Raw genomic sequence first — 20,448 nt, forward strand, 5'->3', positions numbered from 1 at the left:
GGTTTCCAATACCATTCTCCCATAAAAGGAACCAGGTCTCCTTGGAGAAAAGGCTGCTTATAAGACTGGAGCAGAAAGTAGACACAGCATGCCAGGAGCCAAAATGTTAGAAAATGCTAAAAATTAAAGCCCACAATGATGGGGGTATGTCAAAGAGAACTGAGAGTCCACTGAAAAAGTTCTCAGTGGCCAAAGTTGGAAAAATCTGAGCAACAAAATCAACCAAGTAGTATTGAATTATAACCTGAAACATAGACGGTCTAGGAGTCCATACTGATACACATAAATGATTGAATAAATAAATGGTGAAGAATAAGTAGATCCTTTTGCAGGAGAATCCCAAATAATTTATGTAGATAGTCAACCCTTAAGTGCAGATTGTACATAAAGACTACCTTCCACAGAGTGCAGATGAAGGGGATGGGTGGGGAAGAGAAATGTTATGGTGGCGAGCTCACACTACTTCAAGCCAGGTGATCGTGTGAACAATAGTGAAAGTGGTGTTGATAGTATGCACCCCATTCAGGAAAATACAATGTCCATAGTCAGCCAGAGTCACTCTTTATAACAGTCAGGAAGAGATCCTACCTCTGCCCAGAGCCTTTCCTCTTTAGATAACTTGTTCACATCATTCAAGGCTCAACCGAAGTCTTGAATACTCCAGCTTAGCCAAACACTTGTCCACCTCCAGAGCCCTGTGGATGGCACTCACCTGCCTCTTGAAATGAGCTATTTATGTGCCTGTTCTCCCATACTGTGAGTTCCTCGAGGGCTGAGATCAGTGTTAGTCATCACCATATCCTCAAAGCTAGAGAGAGCATTTGCCTAACACATAGTAAATGTTAATAAATATTGGTTGAACTCAACTGAACACTCATTACATTATTGAACACTTAAATATAGCACAATAGTGGATTAAAATAGCTATTTCCAACTTAATAATCTTTTAAAAAATATTCTCTCTAGCATGACTCATGTTATCTTTAAATACAAATAATGGGTGTAATTCTGTGAATTCACATGATTTCTAGACTGAGCTAAGCTCTAGTGGCAGGGTTTATGGCAAAACTCTTCAATGAGGGGCTAGATCACTTTGCCTTCCAAAAAATGATGAAGAGCATCTGGTAAGAGTATTACTAATTCTTTTAAGCTTCATTTAGTGTCATGATGCAGAAAATTACTAAAAGCTACCCTGGGATTTTGAAGGTATAAATATGGCTCACAATGAGCCCTGTGAATTCCCTTGGAAGAAACTCTGGGAGAATGTGGCTCATTAACTGCGATAATGGATCAAAGAGAGATGATCTACAAGCATTTTCATAACAAGAACTCTGAATTTGTGTAAATGGTGCATGGACTAGATGTGAGTGTAAAAACATCGGTGCACACAGTATGGGATGTTGGGAAGCTTATGAGACTAAGGTAGTATTTCTCAAATAGTTTTGGCTTGGCTTCCGGTAAGAAAATAGTTTTATATCATGGTCCTTTGCATTTATATATAAGCATATGTATTATGTAAAGTTGAAATGAAATACATGTCCTTATTATATGCATTCTCTTCCCTTCTAATCTATTTTGCTTTAGAAAAATGCTAATCTAACCCACTAAATTGATTTTACCCCTCAGTGACAAGTCAAGTTTCACAATTATTTCTCGAACATTTTACAAAACTTTTCAAATATATAGAAAAGTTTAAAGAACTATATATTGTATAATGTTGTACTCATATAGCCACTATTTAGTTTCAACAATTCAAATTTAGTTTTAGACGCTTAAATGCTTCACATATATATTATAATTTAGACTCCAGAAATGTATTCTCTCTTAGTTTTGAAAGCTACTAATCTGACATCAAGGCATTGGCAAGATTGGTTTCTTTCGGAGGCTCTGAGAGAGAATCTCAAGCCTCTCTCCTAGCTTCTTGTAGCGTTCCTTGGCTTATAGCTACATTACCCCAATCTCTGCCTCTGTGATCACGTGGTGTTCTCCCTGTCTTTTTTCTGCACCCGTGTCTACACATGGTCTCCTTGTAAAAACCCCAATCACTGGATGTAAGGCTACTGTAATCCAGTGTTGAGGCAGGGGGATAGATGGGCTGAGCAGGCGGAGTTTGTCTCCTGTGGACAGATAGTCTAAGATGAAGATAGTAGTAGGAGCATGAGAGGAGCTGAACCCTGCCCAGACAAGAGACCACATATTTTTCATGCCCAAGGTCAAGGAGACATTATTGACTACACATGAGCAGAAAGGCTCCTCAGAGGTCAAAAGGGATGGGGCATTACCCCACAGTAAGTGATGTCAACCTACGCATAGGCCTCTTTGCTAGAATCCATCCTGGATAATAGATGTGCATGCACACATGGGAGGATCCTGAGAAAAACCAAATACTGACTCAGAACCAGGCAAGGCAAGATGATTGACCAAAGCAGACCTGGAAGAAATGCTCCATCCAAGTGATTCAAACAATCATGAGGGCATGACTCTCTCTGAACCCACCCATGTGTCTGTTCACATGTACTGTTTTTCCTCCTAATAAACACTTCACTAGTTTTACTACTTTCCATCACTTTATGGGAATTCATTTCTACAGAACCAATGAGCCAGGGTCTTGTCACTGGCAACTGCTCTTGTGACCCTGGTGGCCTAGTGGCTAGTATTCAGTGCTCTCACTGCTGCCTGACTTCAGTCTCTGGCTGGGAACTGAAATCCTGCTTCAAGCCACTGCAGGCACCTGAGATCAGTATGACCTCATCTTAACTTGAATACATCTGCACAAACCTTTTTTCCCCAAATAAAGTCATGTTCACATGTAATGTGAATCAGGACTTCAGCATATCTTTTGGGGGATACAATTCAACTCATGGTAACTTTTCCCCACATAGCTTATTCCATGAGATTTCAGAAGTACAGATACTTGTCCTTCCTTTTCTGCAGTTCCCTTTTCTGTAATCTAGATCAGCTATGATCTAAACATATTGAATGGAAAATGCCAGAAACAAACAATTCATAAATGTTTAGAGTGTGTCTGTTTTGAAGAGTGTGATGAGGTTTTTGTGCTGTCCCTCTCACCTTTCCTGGGACATGAATCATCCCTTTGTCCAGCATATCTCACCCATTAGTCACTTAGTAGCCGGCTCAGCGGTCAGATGTCAGGTAATGCAGTGCTTCTGTTCAAGTAACCCTTCCTTTACTTAGTGAAGCAAGTGCAAGAGTAGTGATGCTGGCAGTTTGGATCTGCCAAAGAGAAGTTGAACCATGCTTACTATAAATGAAAAGGTGGAAGTTCTTGATTTAATAAGGTAAGAAAAAAAGTGACATGCTGAGGTTGCTAAGATCTATGATAAGAATGAATCTTCTGTCTGTGAAATTATAGAGAAGGAACAAGAAATTCATGCTAGTTTTGCTGTTGCACCTCAAACTGCAAAAGGTACAGCCACGGTGTGTGATGAATCCTTAGGATGGAAAAAGCATTAAATTTGTACAATAAGATAGTTTGAGAGAGAGAGAGAAAGACCACATTCACATAACTTTTATTTCAGTATATTGTTATAATTTTTCTATTTTATTATTATCTTGTTAGTCTCTTTTTTTTTTTTTTTCATCCAGGCCTGCCCCAAGGCTCTTGGGGCCATTCCTCAGTCACCGGGTGGCGGGGTCAACGCCGCGCCCACTGTTAGTCTTTTATTATGTATAATTTATAAGCTAAACTTTATCAAAGGTATGTATGTTTCAGGAAAAAACATAGTACATATAGGATTTGGTACTGTCCATGGTTTCAGGTATCCCCTGGCATTCTTGGGCTTAGAATACACTAAGAGGGGACTACTATACAACTATATACAACTATACAACTACTATACAACATTGCCTCAATGCTCAAAAGATCCCTACGTCCCCTCCTGATTAATCCTCACAGTCACTCTATCCCAAAGGCAAATCAGAGGTCTTTTTATTTAAAACCATAGATTAGTTTTGCCTGTTCTAGAACTTTATATAAAAGAAATCACATCGATTTGCCCAGCTTCTTTCACCCAGCAGGGTTTTGAAATTCATCCACGTTGTGTGTATGAGTAATTTGTTCCTTCTTATTGTTGAGTAATATTTTATTATGTGAATACACCACAGTTTGTTTATCCATTATCCTGTTGGTAGAGATCCAGGCTATTTCCAATCTCTGGCTATTATGAATAAAACTGTTAAGAACATTCTTGAGACATATGCTTTCATTTCCCTTGGGTACCGTATTAGCTTTCTATTGCTGCTATAACAAATAACCACAAACTTAGAGGTTTTTGCTGTTGCACCTCAAACTGCAAAAGTTACAATACAGTGTATCATCTTACAGTCCTGCAGGTCAGAAATCTAACACAGGTCTCCCTGGGCTGAAAGCAAGGTGCTGGCAGAGCTGTGTTCCCTTCTAGAGTCTAACGGAAAATGTTTCCTTACATTTTCCAGCTTCTAGAGGCCATGCACCTTTGTTCACAGCCCCTTTTCCCATCTTGAAAGCCAGCAGTGTTGCAATTCTGTGACCATTCTTCTGCAATCACCCTTACATCTGACTCTAGTCATTTGCCTCCCTAAAGAGCCGACTCATTGGGAAAGACTCTGATGCTGGGAAAGATTGAGGGCAAGAGGAGAAGGGGGTGACAGAGGATGAGATGGTTGGATGGAATCACCAACTTAACGGACATGAGTTTGAGCAAACTCTGGGAATTGATGAAGGAGGGGGAAGCGTGGCATGCTGCGGTTCATGGGGTCACAAAGAGTTGGCACAACTTTGCAATTGAACAACAATCCACCTTAAAGGATCCTGTAATTACATTGCTGCTGCTGCTGCAGCAGCAGGACAATGTGTTTAGCAACCTTAATTTCATCTGCAGCCTTAATTCTCTTTTGTATGTAACACAGGTTCTGGGGATTAGGACCTTGACCTTTTGGGGAGCATTGTACTACTTACCACAGGTACATAGTCAGGAACAGAATTGCTGATTATAAAAAAAATTAGTGTGTATTACTTTACTAAATTTACTCTTTTGGGGCAAGCACAGGGAGGAGCTGCACCTGATGGCTTGTGGGATCTTCGTTCCCTGACCAGGGATTGAACCCAGGCCCTCAGCTGTGAGAGCACAGAGTCCTAACCACTGGACCACCAGGGAATTTCATGATTATTTTTTAAAAATTATGTTTAACTTTTTAAGAAACTGCCAGAACATCTCCCAAAGTGGTTGTAAAATTTTTTCATTTCTATTAAAAATGTATGAGAGTCACTTACACAAACAATATATGTGTTAGGATTGCATCACATCTTTGCTAATGTTTGTTGCTGTCTTTCTTATTTTAGCTGTGGATGTTGTGTCCCACTGTGGTTTTAATCTGCATTTCCATAACACAACACTTTTCATTTCATTTGCTTATATGTCGCTTTTATCTCTTTCTTCTGTGAAGTGTTTTTTCAAATCTTTTATTGGATTTGTCAGTTTCTTACTGAGTTGTATGGGTTATTTTCACATAATGGATACCAATCTTCTTTCATGTATATGTTCTGCTAACATTTTTTTTCTCAGTATATGGTTTGTCTATTTTATGAATAGTATCTTTTGATAAACAGAAACTAAAAAATTTTTTAATGATTTTGCTTTCTGCATCCTTCTAAAAGCTTCATAGTTTTAACTCTGATGTTTAGATGTATGACCCATTTGAATTAACTTTTGTGAATGGTATACGGGAGTTGTGAGAGAGGGGTTGAGGTTTCTTTCTGTATGTATGTATAGCCAGTTATTCAAGAATCATTTGTTGAAAAGATTTCCTTTCCCCATTGAATTGTTTTGATGGCTTTGTTCAAAATTAGATGACTGTGTATATATGGACCTATTTCTAGACTTTCTGTTCCATTTCTGTTGCACTGTTCTCTCTTTCCTCATACAAGTACTAAGTTGTTTTGACTATTGTAGCTTTATAGTGTTTCAAAGTCAAGCAATACAAGTCTTCCAACTTTATTCTCTTTATTCCAATTTGCTTTGGGTTGTCTAAGTTTTTTGTATTTCCATATAAATTTTAGGATCGGTTTATTAATTTCTATCAAAACTCCTGATGGAGCAATGACTCAGGATTTATTGAACCCATAAAGCAGTTTGGGGGGTTAATGACATCTTGAAAATATTGAGCCTTCTAATTCATGTAAAATGGCATTTCTCCATTTATTTGGGTCTTTATTTTCTCACATTAAGTTTTTACATATAGGTCTTACCCACGTTTTCTTAAATTTATTCTCAAATATCTTATGTGTTTTAAAGTACTATTGCAAATGGAATTGTTTTTAATTTAAAAATTGTTTGCTGCTATTTATTAAAAATACAATTGAATCCTTTGTATACTGACTTTGTATCCTTGATATGAATAAACTAACATTATTTCTATTGTGGTTTTATAGACACTCTGGATTTTCTATATAAGCATTCATGTTGTCTGTGAATAGATACAGTTTCATTCTTTCTATCCCAATCTTTATGGTTTTTATCTTTTTTTTTGTTATCTTATTGTACTGACTAGGTGGCCAGTACAGTATGAAACAGCAGGGGTATGAACCTACTTGCTTGCCTTATTCCCAATCTTAAGAGGGAGAGGTACACTATTTCACCGTTAAGTACTAGCTATTGGTTTTTCTTAAGAGATTTCTTTTTTATCATATGAGAGATATTCTATTTGCTAATATTTTATATGCCATTTTTTGTACCTATATTTATGAAGCTGTAATTTTCTTTTCTCTTTTCCCCCTCCTCCTCCTTCCTTTTCCTCTCTCTCTCCCTTCCTTTCTTCTCTTTGATGTATTTTCCAGTTTTTAACATCAGCATGAATGCCCTCATTGAATGAGTTCAGAAGTATTTTTACCAACCCTATTTTCTGAAAGAATTTGTGACAGAGTGACATTAGTTCATCTTTAAATTTTTAATAGAATTTAGCAGTGAAAAAATCTTGGCCTGGACTTTTCCTTGGGGGAGGGTTTTTGGTAACAAATTCAAGCTCTTTAACGATTGTAGGGCTATTTAGATTTTCTGTCATTTTTGGTATGTTTTATTTTTCAAAGAATTTGTTAATTTCATGTAATCTGTTAAATTTATTGGCATAAAATTTTACAGTATTCTATTATTATCCATTTAATGACTGTATACTTTTTAGTGATATATCTTCTTTTCATTTCCTATAGTCATAATAAGTCTTTGCTCTCTGTCTTTAAAAAAAATTTTTTTTTCAGAGTGCTACCTTTGGATTTGTTAATTTTCTCTGTTTTTATTCATGGACTTCTGGTTTTAATGATCTCCTTTTTGACTCTGTTAGGTTTATTTCAGGCTTACTTAACACTTTGTTTCCTAGCTTCTTAAAGTGGAAGCTTAGGGCATTTATTTCATGCTATATCTTTTTTTTTTTTTTTTTTTCTAATATAGGCATTTAAAACTGTGGATTTAAAAATTATTAGAATAATTTTAGCTGAATCCAAAATTTTGATATGTTGTACTTTTATTATTTTTTAGTTTGAAATATTTCCAACTTTCCCTTATAATTTGTTTATTAATTAGTGTGTTTTAGTGTTAGTTGCTCAGTCCTGTCCAACTCTTTGCAATGACATGGACTATAGACTGCCAGCCTCCTCTGTCCATGGGATTTTCCAGGCAAGAAAACTGGAGCGCATTGCCATTTCCTTCTCCAGGAGATCTTCCCAACCCAGGGATGGAACCTGTGTCTCCTGCATTGCAGGCAGATTCTTTTACCATCTGAACCACCAATTTATTTATTACTCATAGGTTATTTTGAAGTATATTATTAAACTTCTCAATACTTGTGAGTTTTCCAGATATCTTACAATTGTTGATTTCTAATTTAATTACATTTTCATCAGAGAACATACTATATATGATTTAAATTATTTAAAATTTATCAACACTTCTCTTAAAACCCAGTATGTGAAGATGCAACATCCCATAAAATAAGATCTGTTTTTCTTTTGTGTGTATCTTTTTAAGAGCTTAAAAAAAATCCCCAAACAGGAAAAACTTTGCCAGGTGCATGCTCTCCAAGGGAATTCTACACACATTTCATTAGCCAGGACACGCCTACCACCAGTTGATCAGTGACAAGGGAAATGTCACCACCATAATTAGCTTAGTCCAATCAGGATCTATCATCTGGAGGATGTGAAACAAAATCTAGCTCTCTCAGTATGGAGAAGGGAGTCTAGGTATTGGTTTGGGGGAGACAACAAACATTGCCACTTCCACCAGAGAACCTCTTAGGTATTTCTAAGTCTTAGCGCCAAGTCTCAAGAGAAGACCTTCTACTTACTCTTTCTTTCGTCCAAGGAGGAAGTTACCACCTCCCGCTCTATCCCCTGAGATTCGTGGCTTTGGGGTTCCCAGTTTCTTTTATCCCTCATGCAAATGTGTAGCTCTTTTCATTATACAACCCTTGTCTTTATATAGGAGATTGTAGGAAACATACAATATTAAAAATTAAATATGCACAAGTTACAAAACTGTGAAAAACTTTCACAGTGTTTACTCTCACGGTCCTTGAACTATAGTTCCCAAGTCCCTTCTGAAATGATATTTAAAATGCCTGTTGGATTATTGGTCTCAGCTTTTCTTCCATTCCTGAAGATACCCTGACTGAATCCACAATATCTTGCCTTTTAGACACATGGCAATGCTGAATCCTTTATTCATGAAGACCTTTCCTGGCCAGTGCTTGCAGAGGCCACACCCTTCTCTCAGGTGGGAACTAATTTGAGCAGGACCCCTTGACCAGGTAGCAGTGACATGCTCTGCAGAATAGCCTCTTTGGGTACCTCCTGCCAGTTCATACTGGGCTTCTCCTGGTTCTTTCTAACTGCAAAGAGGAAGACTACTCTATTTGAACCATCATTTAGGGAAATGGTCAGAAATGAATTGTTCCCTAGAATCAACGCTCTTTCTGCCAGTAAGATGACATCTCTGAAATTTTGTGCTATTTCTTGGCATTCCATTCCTAAGGAAAAGTATCACCTCAAAGCCCTTGAAATAGAACCTGTAAGCTCTTGATAGTCTCTAGTTTTCCAACCATACTCATAAGATGGAACACAGGCCAGATGACTGTGTGTCTCATTCTCTCTCTCCCTGTTCCCTTGCCCCACTTTCCACCTCCTCCTCTGCAAATGAACAATAGGGAGTCGAATACTTCAGGAAGATGAGAGCAATCATAATTAGTATTGCATGCTCAGTCGTTTCAGTCCTGTCTGACTCTTTGTGACCCTATATACTGTGGCCTGCCAGGCTCCTCTTTTCTCCAGGCAAGAATACTGGAGCAGGTTGCCATTTCCTTCTCCAGAGGATCTTCCCTACCCAGGAATCGAACTCACATTTCCCGTGGCTCCTGCAATGCAGGCAGATTTTTTACCGCTGAGCCACTGGACAAGGATTAGGATTGAAGTTAGGTAAGTCAAAGAATCAAGAACCCATGTTATAAAGTAGCCAGAAAAGTGTCTAAAGGTAAAGGTAGAAATCATGTTTAAAGATCTTGGTGGCAAAAATTTTAATAAAGACTTGATATCAAGTTAGTAAGACAAAGACCAGAAACTTTGTGGCTCTCGGCAGTTAGGATATGGGAAGGAGTTTAAAAGTTTGGAGTTTAGGCAAAGTATTAAGAGAAAGTAGTCAGATAAGTTAAAGTTGCTGGGATCAGTAATCTGGAAGGTTAGGTGATAAAGACAAAGGATCTAGCAGTCATGGACCAGGAGTGGATCTGGCCCAGAGGTGTTGGATGGTTTATCTTCTGACCAGAAGTATAATTTCTGGTGGGCTTGGGAGGCTCTGGGTCTTCTGGTGTGCTCAAGGAGCCTGCAGGATGACTGTTCCAGCTGAACAAGTGGTTTAGGCAAGTGATTTAACCCCTCTGAACCTTTGGTTTCTTCATTTGAAAGACTGATGAAAAATGCATATCTTCTGTGAAGATGAGAGAAGATAATGTGTATAAAATCACTTTGAGCCTTCAGAATGCTGTGTACATGTAAAGTATCACTGTCACGATTACTGGAGGGTACTTGAACTCTGCCTAAAATAATATTCCAGACCTTCATTGAGGAAACTACCCATATGTCCTGAAATTAGTTTTTCCCCTCTGCAATATGAGATTATCTCAGATTTCTACTAGCAAAATAATGCTGGCAGCCGATCATTTTGTATTTTAGTGAGGATTCCTGGCTTCACTGACAGAAACCCAAATTCAAACTGGCTTGAGTTAGAAAGGAAGCCTGTTGAGCGCAGGAGATCAGGAGATCAGCAGATGAGGAGGGTGCAGAGTTGTAGCTAAATTCACACATGGCCCAGTTTAAGAGCTCAAACAGTGTCATTCTCTCTGCCCCTCTTCCCTCTCAGCTTTTTCCCTCTTTGTGGTCCTGTTTGCCTTCATACTGCTGCCTCATCATATTGTTTCAGCCTAGCAACCTCAGCAGAAGGGGAGATGCCTTCTCTTACCCTCCATACTCTATTCAAGGGAAGACCAGGATGCCCACTAGCAACTAAAACTAACTTCTCCCCAAGTTGTGGGTGACATGCTTACCTCTGAATAAACCAAAGGTGTATTTACCATGAAGCCAATGCAGCTAAATTGTAAAATTTGCCAAAGCAAATATTTTAATCATCTCTTTTTCCATTCCGAGTCCCCCTTCATCAACTCCCTTGTGCCCAGCAATGTCAAGTAGCCATAGGCATTTGTCTTGGGACAGTTGAGTATGCACTTGGTTTGGCTCCTGTGGGATATATTAACATGCTTTTCTATGACTTCCATGTATGGTTTAGATAGTTCTAGCTCTTCTGATATAGAAATAGCTCCAGAAATACTCCTATAGGACTTTGGCCCAGCTTACCTGACATCTTGACGTGAAGATACACTGTCAGAAATCATATATGTCCAACTGCTACCCAGTACTTGAAATAGATAGCAGAGAAGCAGAGAAAACGCATTGTTTGAAATACACAGAGCCAGAAGCTAGTTTGTGGAAATTCTTCCAAACATCAGATGTGTAAAGTTATAAGTGAAGGAATCCATTCACATTAACACTTGGTCAAATTAGAAGTTCTCTCCTATCAAGAATATATTTGATAAAACAGCATGTACACTTATAATTGCATCATACATTTTTTCCTTCTTTTGATAGAAATCACATAAAATTGAATTCATTAGAAGTCCTGAGTTTGTAGCCTATGCCTGTGTATTTTTAGAATTTGTAATTTGTTTTTAATTTCTCTTCTCTTTATTTAGCACTTTCTATGTGCCAAGTGCTTCTCTGGTTGCCGGGGACCAGCCCCGGCTGATCCAGGGTATTCGAAGGAGAGACGGCGTAGGCGAAGATCAGGAAACAACTGCTTAATTAAACGTTAATTAAGGATATAAAGAGTAATAGAATGAGGATAGCTCAGTAAAATTCAGTGAAGAAAAGAGGCTGAAATAAGGATAGCTCAGTGAGGAAATTCAGTGGAGAAAAGAGGCTGAAATAAGGATAGCTCAGTGAGGAAATTTAGTGCAGAAAAGAGGCTGAATAATTCAGCCAGAAGGTAAGAGAAAGAACGACATGGTGAGACCAAGTTTCGGTGAACAAGGCCCGCACTTTATTTTTCAAAGTAGTTTTTATACCTTAAGTTATGCACAGAGGATAATGGGGGAAGGGGTAGAGTCTTGCAGCAAACCAGGCTTTCTTCCTGCAAACTTATCATATGCAAAAGCTTAGGTGATTTGCATCATCTTCTGGCCCGGAGGCCTGTTAACATTTTAAGACCTTTCCTTCAGAAAACTTATTTTTCTCTAAAGGTGATCGGTCAGGAGCCACCCTCCAAAAGCATTAGATAAAGTTGCATTCCTACAGAGCAAAGGTGTGGTGGGCTACAACAAGAAAAAGAATTAACTCAAGGGTCCCAAGTTACAAACATTAAAGCTACTATTTACACCAATTATATTAACCAATACACTGCCAGGGACACAGCAGGTAAGGGATATGGAGACTTAGCAGCAAACATTGGCCCAACAAGTGAAAATCCCTTCACCAATACAATTTCTAATCAATCTTTTAACTACTCAAAAGAATCTGTGTTTAGACAGTTTAGAACATCTCCTGCCTCTCACAGTTGGGAGGCTCTGAACAATCACATGAGGCCGGAAAAACCTATTCAGGCAGGCTAGAGGATTTCCAAAGGAGTTTGTAAGTTAAACACTGTCACACCCAGGAATTATTAACTGGAGCTGTAAGCTAACTTTTTTCAGAGAGGTAGTGGGGGACAGCCCCCCGTAAAGTCAGAGGTGTAGGTGAAAGCACAAAGCAGAAAGTAGGCAGACTCTGGTTTTGGGGGTATATGCTCGAGAATTTCCAGGGGGACTCCTGAAGCTCGATCCCGCCTTTGCGTATGCCGAGCCTCCTTCCTCATGACCTTTGTCATGGGCGGAGTTCCTCACGCTGGCTACCGGCAGTGATAGAATTCCAGTTGAGCTATTCCAGATCCTGAAAAGTGCTGCACTCAATATGCAATATGCACTCAATATGCAATATGCCGGCTCCCGGCATCTGGTCATGGGGGATATACAAGTAAACACGGAAGAAAGCTCATGGAGCTTTCTACAGTTAATTGTCAGATCTCCACCAGGAAAATAAGAAGGTCTCCAGCTGATGTCTCTGTGGACCTTTGGGCAAAAACTGTAGCTGCCACTTCATGATATACTTGGACAGATTTAAAAAAAAAAAAAAAAAAACACTTCAAGTAGCCCAGGAACCCTGGAAGACAGACAAAAACAAAAGAGAGCTATACTAATCTCTATTAACAAAACAGAATGAAACAAAATAACAAAAGCAAGATTACAGTAATAGCAGAGACCAATTTTCTGTGATTATTTGAGTTTTGGATCTTGAAATGAATGTTATATCGAATTCTTAGAATTTTATTTTGTCTATTTATATCTTAATAGGATCTATATAATAATGGCCAGGAAATGCATAAACTGCAAAATGCTACTTTTCTGCACTTAGGAGGCTATTCAATAGGGTGAACAGGTAGTATTAAGATATTATTTTAAAAGGAGATCAGCCTAGAATTTGCCTCTCAGATTAAAAGGCACAAGTTTATAAAATGTTCCCTACACTCATGTACAGCGACACAGAACATAGCAGAGTAAAAAAAGCTCAAAAAGACGGGGCAGAGATATGTCACACCGTTTAAAAGAGAGACAAAACATCTTTTCAGATAATAAGCAACTCCGACTGGCATATTGCAAAGTGAATGAAGGAAGGAAAAATCTTAAATTCCAGCAGCCCATGAAAACTTGAAGAATGAACTTTAAAAATCATTGCTGCCAAGAGATTTGCGAATTCTCGAAAACAGCATTAACATCTCTGCTGTAAGGAAACAGCCATTTCAAATGCAGATGGTGAGAGTGGTGAATGCTTTCAGAAAGAATCTACAGATTGGCAGTAAATGAAAAAGAGATATTTCCCTTGGTCATCCTGGACTGAAGGTTTTAGACATTCCTAGTTCAAGAGGATTGAAGGGTTGGAAGTTATTACTATGTCAGTGCTATTTGTTACTGGTTTTATGTACACACACACAGATAGATAGGGATACGAATTTGGGTGTGGATACAGATAGGAATATAGATATAGAAATCATATAGATACACACATGCACACATACACATTCTGGAAGGGCTATTAGATATTTGGTCTTATATTTTTGTCTTAATTTTTACACACACACACGTGCCCATACATACATACTAATGCTTTAGTAATCAGAATAGCAAAGTATATTTAGCTTTCATCCCATGGAGTGAGTTTAGTTAATTTTACTTAACCTCTTTGCTGTCATTGCAAAGTCCCAGATGTCAACTTCTAGTAAACTGAAGACTTCGAGATCAGACCTGGGTTTAAATCCTGATTCTTCAGTTTCCCAGATATGAGATCACAAGAAAATGGGTTAGGCCTCCAGCTGGTAAAATGAGGAGAATAAAACTGATGCCCACATCATCTATAAGGACTAAATTACATAAAATATATAAAGCACCTGTGTCCAGGTATTTGCCTTATATTAAAAAGCAAAACTTCCTGTTCAAATATCCCCCAACAGGGATTTGTCTGCCATGTTTAATCTACCATCTTTCGTGTTAGTTTTGCCCGCGCTCAGGAGCTGAGGAGGGGGTGGCCCTGGCCCTAGGCTGTGCCCTCTGGGACCAGGGTGGCTGTTGCAATGGTGCCAGCCTCAGTATCCTTGGCCCTGCCCCTGAAGCCATTCTTCCTTCATCTCATCTCACCTCTGTGCCCTTCGGTCCAAGTAGGCCGTGTTCTGTTCATAAATAATTCTCAGAAAACATCTTGGCCTCTTATGCAATTCTTGGGGGTCCAAGACATCAGACAAGAAGAACCTCCACAGGCCTTTCATGGATAACTGCCTCTCTATTCCTAACTTCTCTGAGATGGTTGGTTGGATCCATGAGTCACCACTTTAAAAAATGGCTGAGATGGTTGTTGGATCCGGGCGAAGTTCTTTAGAAAATGGCTGTCCGGACACACCCTTGGCTCTGTTTCCAGAGCAGGCCATCTGGATACACTGAGAATTTTCTAGATCACTAAACACTGGTTTCTTTTTACTTAGCAGTTCCTTCTTCTATTTATTTCTCTCCTCTTGTGTTTTACTGTAAGCAACAAGGAGAAAGCAGGCTGCATCTTCAACACTTTGCTTGGAAATTTCCTCAGCTAAATATCCAAGATTATTGCTTACAAGTTCTCCTTCTATCCAGTAGAACATAACTCAGCAAAGTCCTCTGCTACTTTGTAACAAAGATCACCTTTCCCCCAGTTTCCAAGAACATTTCCATCTGTGACCTTGTTATGGACTAAATGTGCATGTTCCCTTCCCTCTCCCAAATTATGTTGATGATCTGCCCCGCCGTGTGATGGTACTTAGAGATGGGGCCTTGGGAATCAACTAGGTTTAGATGAGGTCAGGAGGGTGGGACCTCCATGATGGGAGGAGAGTCTTTATAAGAAGAGACTGTTCTTGTGTGAGAGTACAGTGAGAAGGCAGTCATCTTTAAGTCATACAGAGACTCCCTCACCAGGAACCAAATCTTTCCATACCTTGGCCTTGAACTTCCCAGTCTCCAGAACTATAAGAAATAAATGTCTGTTGTTTAAGCCACCTAGTTCATAGTATTTTGTTATCAGTGGCCAAGCTAAGACTTCATAAAAAGCACCTTGAACACTCAAATTTCTTGAAATATCCTGTTCATGATGGTATAATGTATTCTCTGGGACAATAGGAAGTTTCTCCATCAGTTCAGTTCAGTCGCTCAGTCGTGTCTGACTCTTTGCGACCCCATGAATCACAGCACGCCAGGCCTCCCTGTTCATCACCAACTCCCGAGGTTCACCTAAACCCATGTCCATTGAGTCGGTGATGCCATCCAGCCATCTCATCCTCTGTCATCCCCTTCTCCTCCTGCCCCCAATCCCTTCCAGCATCAGAGTCTTTTGCAATGACTCAACTCTTTGCATGAGGTGACCAAGTACTGGAGTTTCAGCTTTAGCATCATTCCTTCCAAAGAAATCCCAGGACTGATCTCCTTCAGAATGGACTGGTTGGATCTCCTTGCAGTCCAAGGCACTCTCAAGAGTCTTCTCCAACACCACAGTTCAAAAGCATCAATTCTTCAGCGCTCAGCCTTCTTCACAGTCCAACTCTCACGTCCATACATGACCACTGGAAAAACCATAGCCTTGACTAGATGGACCTTTGTTGGCAAAGTAATGTCTCTGCTTTTGCATATGTTATCTAGGTTGGTCATAACTTTCCTTCCAAGGAGTAAGTGTCTTTTAATTTCATGGCTGCAGTCACCATCTGCAGTGATTTTGGAGTCCCCAAAAATAAAGTCTGACACTGTTTCCACTGTTTTCCCATCTATTTCCCATGAAGTGATGGGACCAGATGCCATGATCTTCATTTTCTGAATGTTGAGCTTTAAGCCAACTTTTTCACTCTCACTTTCACTTTCATCAAGAGGTTTTTTAGTTCCTTTTCATTTTCTGCCATAAGGGTGGTGTCATCTGCATATCTGAGGTTATTGATATTTCTCCCGGCAATCTTGATTCCAGCTTGTGCTTCTTCCAGTCCAGCGTTTCTCATTGTGTACTCTGCATATAAGTTAAATAAGCAGTGTGACAATATACAGCCTTGACATACCCCTTTTCCTATTTGGAACCAGTCTGTTGTTCCATGTCCAGTTCTAACTGTTGCTTCCTGACCTGCATACAAATTTCTCAAGAGGCAAATCAGGTGGTCTGGTATTCCCATCTCTTTCAGAATTTTCCACAGTTTATTGTGATCCACACAGTCAAAGGCTTTGGCATAGTCAATAAAGCAGAAATAGATGTTTTTCTGGAACTCTCTTGCTTTTTCCATGATCCAGCGGATGTTGGCAATTTGATCTCTGGTTCCTCTGCCTTTTCTAAAACCAGCTTGAACATCTGGAAGTTCATGGTTCACATATTGCTGAAGCCTGGCTTGGAGAATTTTGCGCATGACTTTACTAGCCTGTGAGATGAGTGCAATTGTGCTGTAGTTTGAGCATTCTTTGGCATTGCCTTTCTTTGGGGTTGGAATGAAAACTGACTTTTTCCAGTCCTGTGGCCACTGCTGAGTTTTCCCAATTTGCTGGCATATTGAGTGCAGCAGTTTCACAGCATCATCTTTCAGGATTTGAAATAGCTCTACTGGAATTCCATCACCTCCACTAGCTTTGTTTGTAGTGATGCTTTCTAAGGCCCACTTGACTTCACATTCCAGGATGTCTGGCTCTAGGTGAGTGATCACACCATCGTGATTATCTGGGTCGTGAAGATCTTTTTTGTACAGTTCTTCTGTGTATTCTTGCCACCTCTTCTTAATATCTTCTGCTTCTTTTAGGTCCCTAACATTTCTGTCCTTTATCGAGCCCATCTTTGCATGAAATGTCCCCTTGGTATTTCTAATTTTCTTGAAGAGATCTCTAGTCTTTCCCATTCTGTTGTTTTCCTCTATTTCTTTGCATTGATCGCTGAGGAAGGCTTTCTTATCTCTTCTTGCTATTCTTTGGAACTCTGCATTCAGATGCTTATATCTTTCCTTTTCTCCTTTGCTTTTCACCTCTCTTCTTTTCACAGCTATTTGTAAGGCCTCCCCAGACAGCCATTTTGCTTTTTTTCATTTCTTTTCCATGGGGATGGTCTTGATCCCTGTCTCCTGTACAATATCACGAACCTCATTCCATAGTTCATCAGGCACTCTATCTATCAGATCTAGTCCCTTAAATCTATTTCTCACTTCCACTGTATAATCATAAGGGATTTGATTTAGGTCATACCTGAATGGTCTAGTGGTTTTCCCTACTTTCTTCAATTTCAGTCTGAATTTGGCAATAAGGAGTTCATGGTCTGAGCCACAGTCAGCTCCTGGTCTTGTTTTTGTTGACTGTATAGAGCTTCTCCATCTTTGGCTGCAAAGAATATAATCAATCTGATTTCGGTGTTGACCATCTGGTGATGTCCATGTGTAGTGTCTTCTTTTGTGTTGGGGGCCAGCTCGAGGCACTCCGCCCATGGTAAAGGTCATGAGGAAGGAGGCTCGACATATGCAAAGGCGGGATCGAGCCTCAGGAGTCCCCCTGGAAATCCTCGAGCATCTACCCCCATAACCAGAGCCTGCCTGCTTTACTCTTTGTGCTCCCACCTACACCTCTGACTTTACGGGGGGCTGTCCCCCACCACCTCTTTTGGAGAAGGAGTTAACCTAGAGCTCCAGTTAATAAAAACTCCTGGGCGTAACAAGAGTGTTTTAACCTACAAACTCCTCTGATGGTTCTCTGGCCTGCCTGACAGGCTTGTCCGGCCACATGTGATTGCTCACAGCCTCCCAACCATGAGAGGCACGAGATGCTTTAAACCTTCCAAAAACAGGTTCTTTAGAAAAGTTAGAAAACTATTAGTATAAGTACAATGGGCTGATTAGAAATTGTATTGGTGAAGGGTTTTTCATTTGTTGAGCCAATGTTTGTTGCTACATCTCCACATCCCCTGCCCTTACACACATTAATGAATATATAGAAGAAATAAGTATTAACCTTTGATATTAATCACGTTAGACCTTAGGCTAAGTAAATTCTTTCCTTAATTAAAACCCACTACACCCTCACCCTATAGGAATGTAACTTTATTTGGGTGGCATCTGTTTCAAGAATAATCACCCCTGGAGAAATAAGTGTTCTGGTTGACTGACCACTGTCACAAGGAGAGGGTCATAAATTGTCAGCAGGCCCCCTGGCCAGAAGATGATGTAACACCCCTAAGACCTCTGTATACATTTGTATGAAGCACCTGACTTTAATAAAAGTCAGGACTGCTGTCCCAGCGTGACTTTTGTATAACACCTCAGTGTATAAAAACAGACCCTGGAAAATAAAGAATTGGGATCAGTTCCTCGAAAGACTGTTCTCCCCATGTCGCTCTCTCTCTTACACTCTGGCTGAGTGTCCATCTGGAGCACGGAACCTGCCATGCTTACTAATTATGCCTGGGCTTCTAAGATCCGACCGGGGAGGCCTCAGTGTCTCCTCTCCTTCGGGAGAACGGAAGGACGCCTGCAGCCTACGTAAGTGGTGCAAGCTTCTTGTCTTGAAGTTTTACTGGTCTCCCGCATAAACCAAGCTACTCAGCCTCTTTTCTCCACTGAATTTTCTTACTGAGCTATCCTCATTCTATTACTCTTTATATCTTTGATGAATATTTAAATTAAGTCGCCGACGCCATCTCCCCTTCGAATACCCTGGATCAGCCGGGGCTGGACCCTGGCACTCTTGTGTTGTTGAAAGAGGGTGTTTGCTATGACCAGTGCATTTTCTTGGCAAAACTCTATTAGTCTTTGCCCTGCTTCATTCTGTATTCGAAGGCCAAATTTGCCTGTTACTCCAGGTGTTTCTTGACTTCCTACTTTTGCATTCCAGTCCCGTAGAATGAAAAGGACATCTTTTTTGGGTGTTAGTTCTAAAAGATCTTGTAGGTCTTCATAGAACCATTCAACTTCAGCGTTACTGGTTGGGGCATAGACTTGGATTACTGTGATACTGAATGGTTTGCCTTGGAAATGAACAGAGATCATTCTGTCGTTTTTGAGATTGCATGCAAGTACTGCATTTCGGACTCTCTTGTTGACCATGATGGCCACTCCATTTCTTCTGAGGGATTCCTGCCCACAGTAGTAGATATAATGGTCATCTGAGTTAAATTCACCCATTCCAGTCCATTTCATTTCCTGATTCCTAGAATGTCGACATTCACTCTTGCTATCTCTTGTTTGACAACTTCCAATTTGCCTCAATTCATGGACCTGACATTCCAGGTTCCTATGCAATATTGCTCTTTACAGCATCGGACCTTGCTTCTATTATCAGTCACATCCACAGCTGGGTATTGTTTTTGCTTTGGCTCCATCCCTTCATTCTTTCTGGAGTTATTTCTCCACTGATCTCCAGTAGCATATTGGGCACCTACTGACCTGGGGAGTTCCTTTTTCAGTATCCTATCATTTTGCCTTTTCATACTATTCATGGGGTTCTCAAGGCAAGAATACTGAAGTGGTTTGGCATTCCCTTCTCCAGTGGACCACATTCTGTCAGATCTCTCCACCATGCCCTGCCCGTCTTGGGTTGCCCCACGGGCATGGCTTAGTTTCATTGAGTTAGACAAGGCTGTGGTCCTAGTGTGATTAAATTGACTAGTTTTCTGTGAGTATGGTTTCAGTGTGTCTGCCCTCTGATGCCCTCTTGCAACACTTACCGTCTTACTTGGGTTTCTCTTACCTTGGGCGTGGGGTATCTCTTCACGGCTGCTCCAACAAAGCGCAGCCGTTGCTCCTTACCTTAGACGAGAGGTATCTCCTCACCACCGCCCTTCCTGTCCTTCAACATGGGATAACTCCTCTAGGCCCTCCTGAGCCCGCGCAGCCACCGCTCCTTGGTCGTGGGGTAGGTCCTCCTGGCTGCCGCCCCTGACCTAGGACGTGGGGTAGCTCCTCCCGGCCTCCGCCCCTGACCTCGGACTTGAGTAGCTCTTCAGTTGCAGCCTGGCACTGTCGGTCGCTGCCCCTGGCCTCGGAGGTGGGGTAACTCCTCTTGGCTGCCGCCCTTCGGGTATGGGGTCCTCCCAGCTTCTGTCCTTGACCTCGGACGTCGGGTAGCTCCTCTCGGCCGCGCTTACGCTTAGTGCGCCGGTCGCAGCCGCCCGTGCTTAGTGGTTTCTCTATGCTGATGCTGCTAAGTCTCTTCAGTCGTGTCCGACTCTGTGTGACCCCATAGACGGCAGACCACCAGGCTCCCCCATCCCTGGGATTCTCCAGGCAAGAACACTGGAGT

This window comes from Bos indicus x Bos taurus, chromosome 1, assembly GCF_003369695.1.
Source record: "Bos indicus x Bos taurus breed Angus x Brahman F1 hybrid chromosome 1, Bos_hybrid_MaternalHap_v2.0, whole genome shotgun sequence".
Taxonomy (NCBI): Eukaryota; Metazoa; Chordata; class Mammalia; order Artiodactyla; family Bovidae; genus Bos; species Bos indicus x Bos taurus.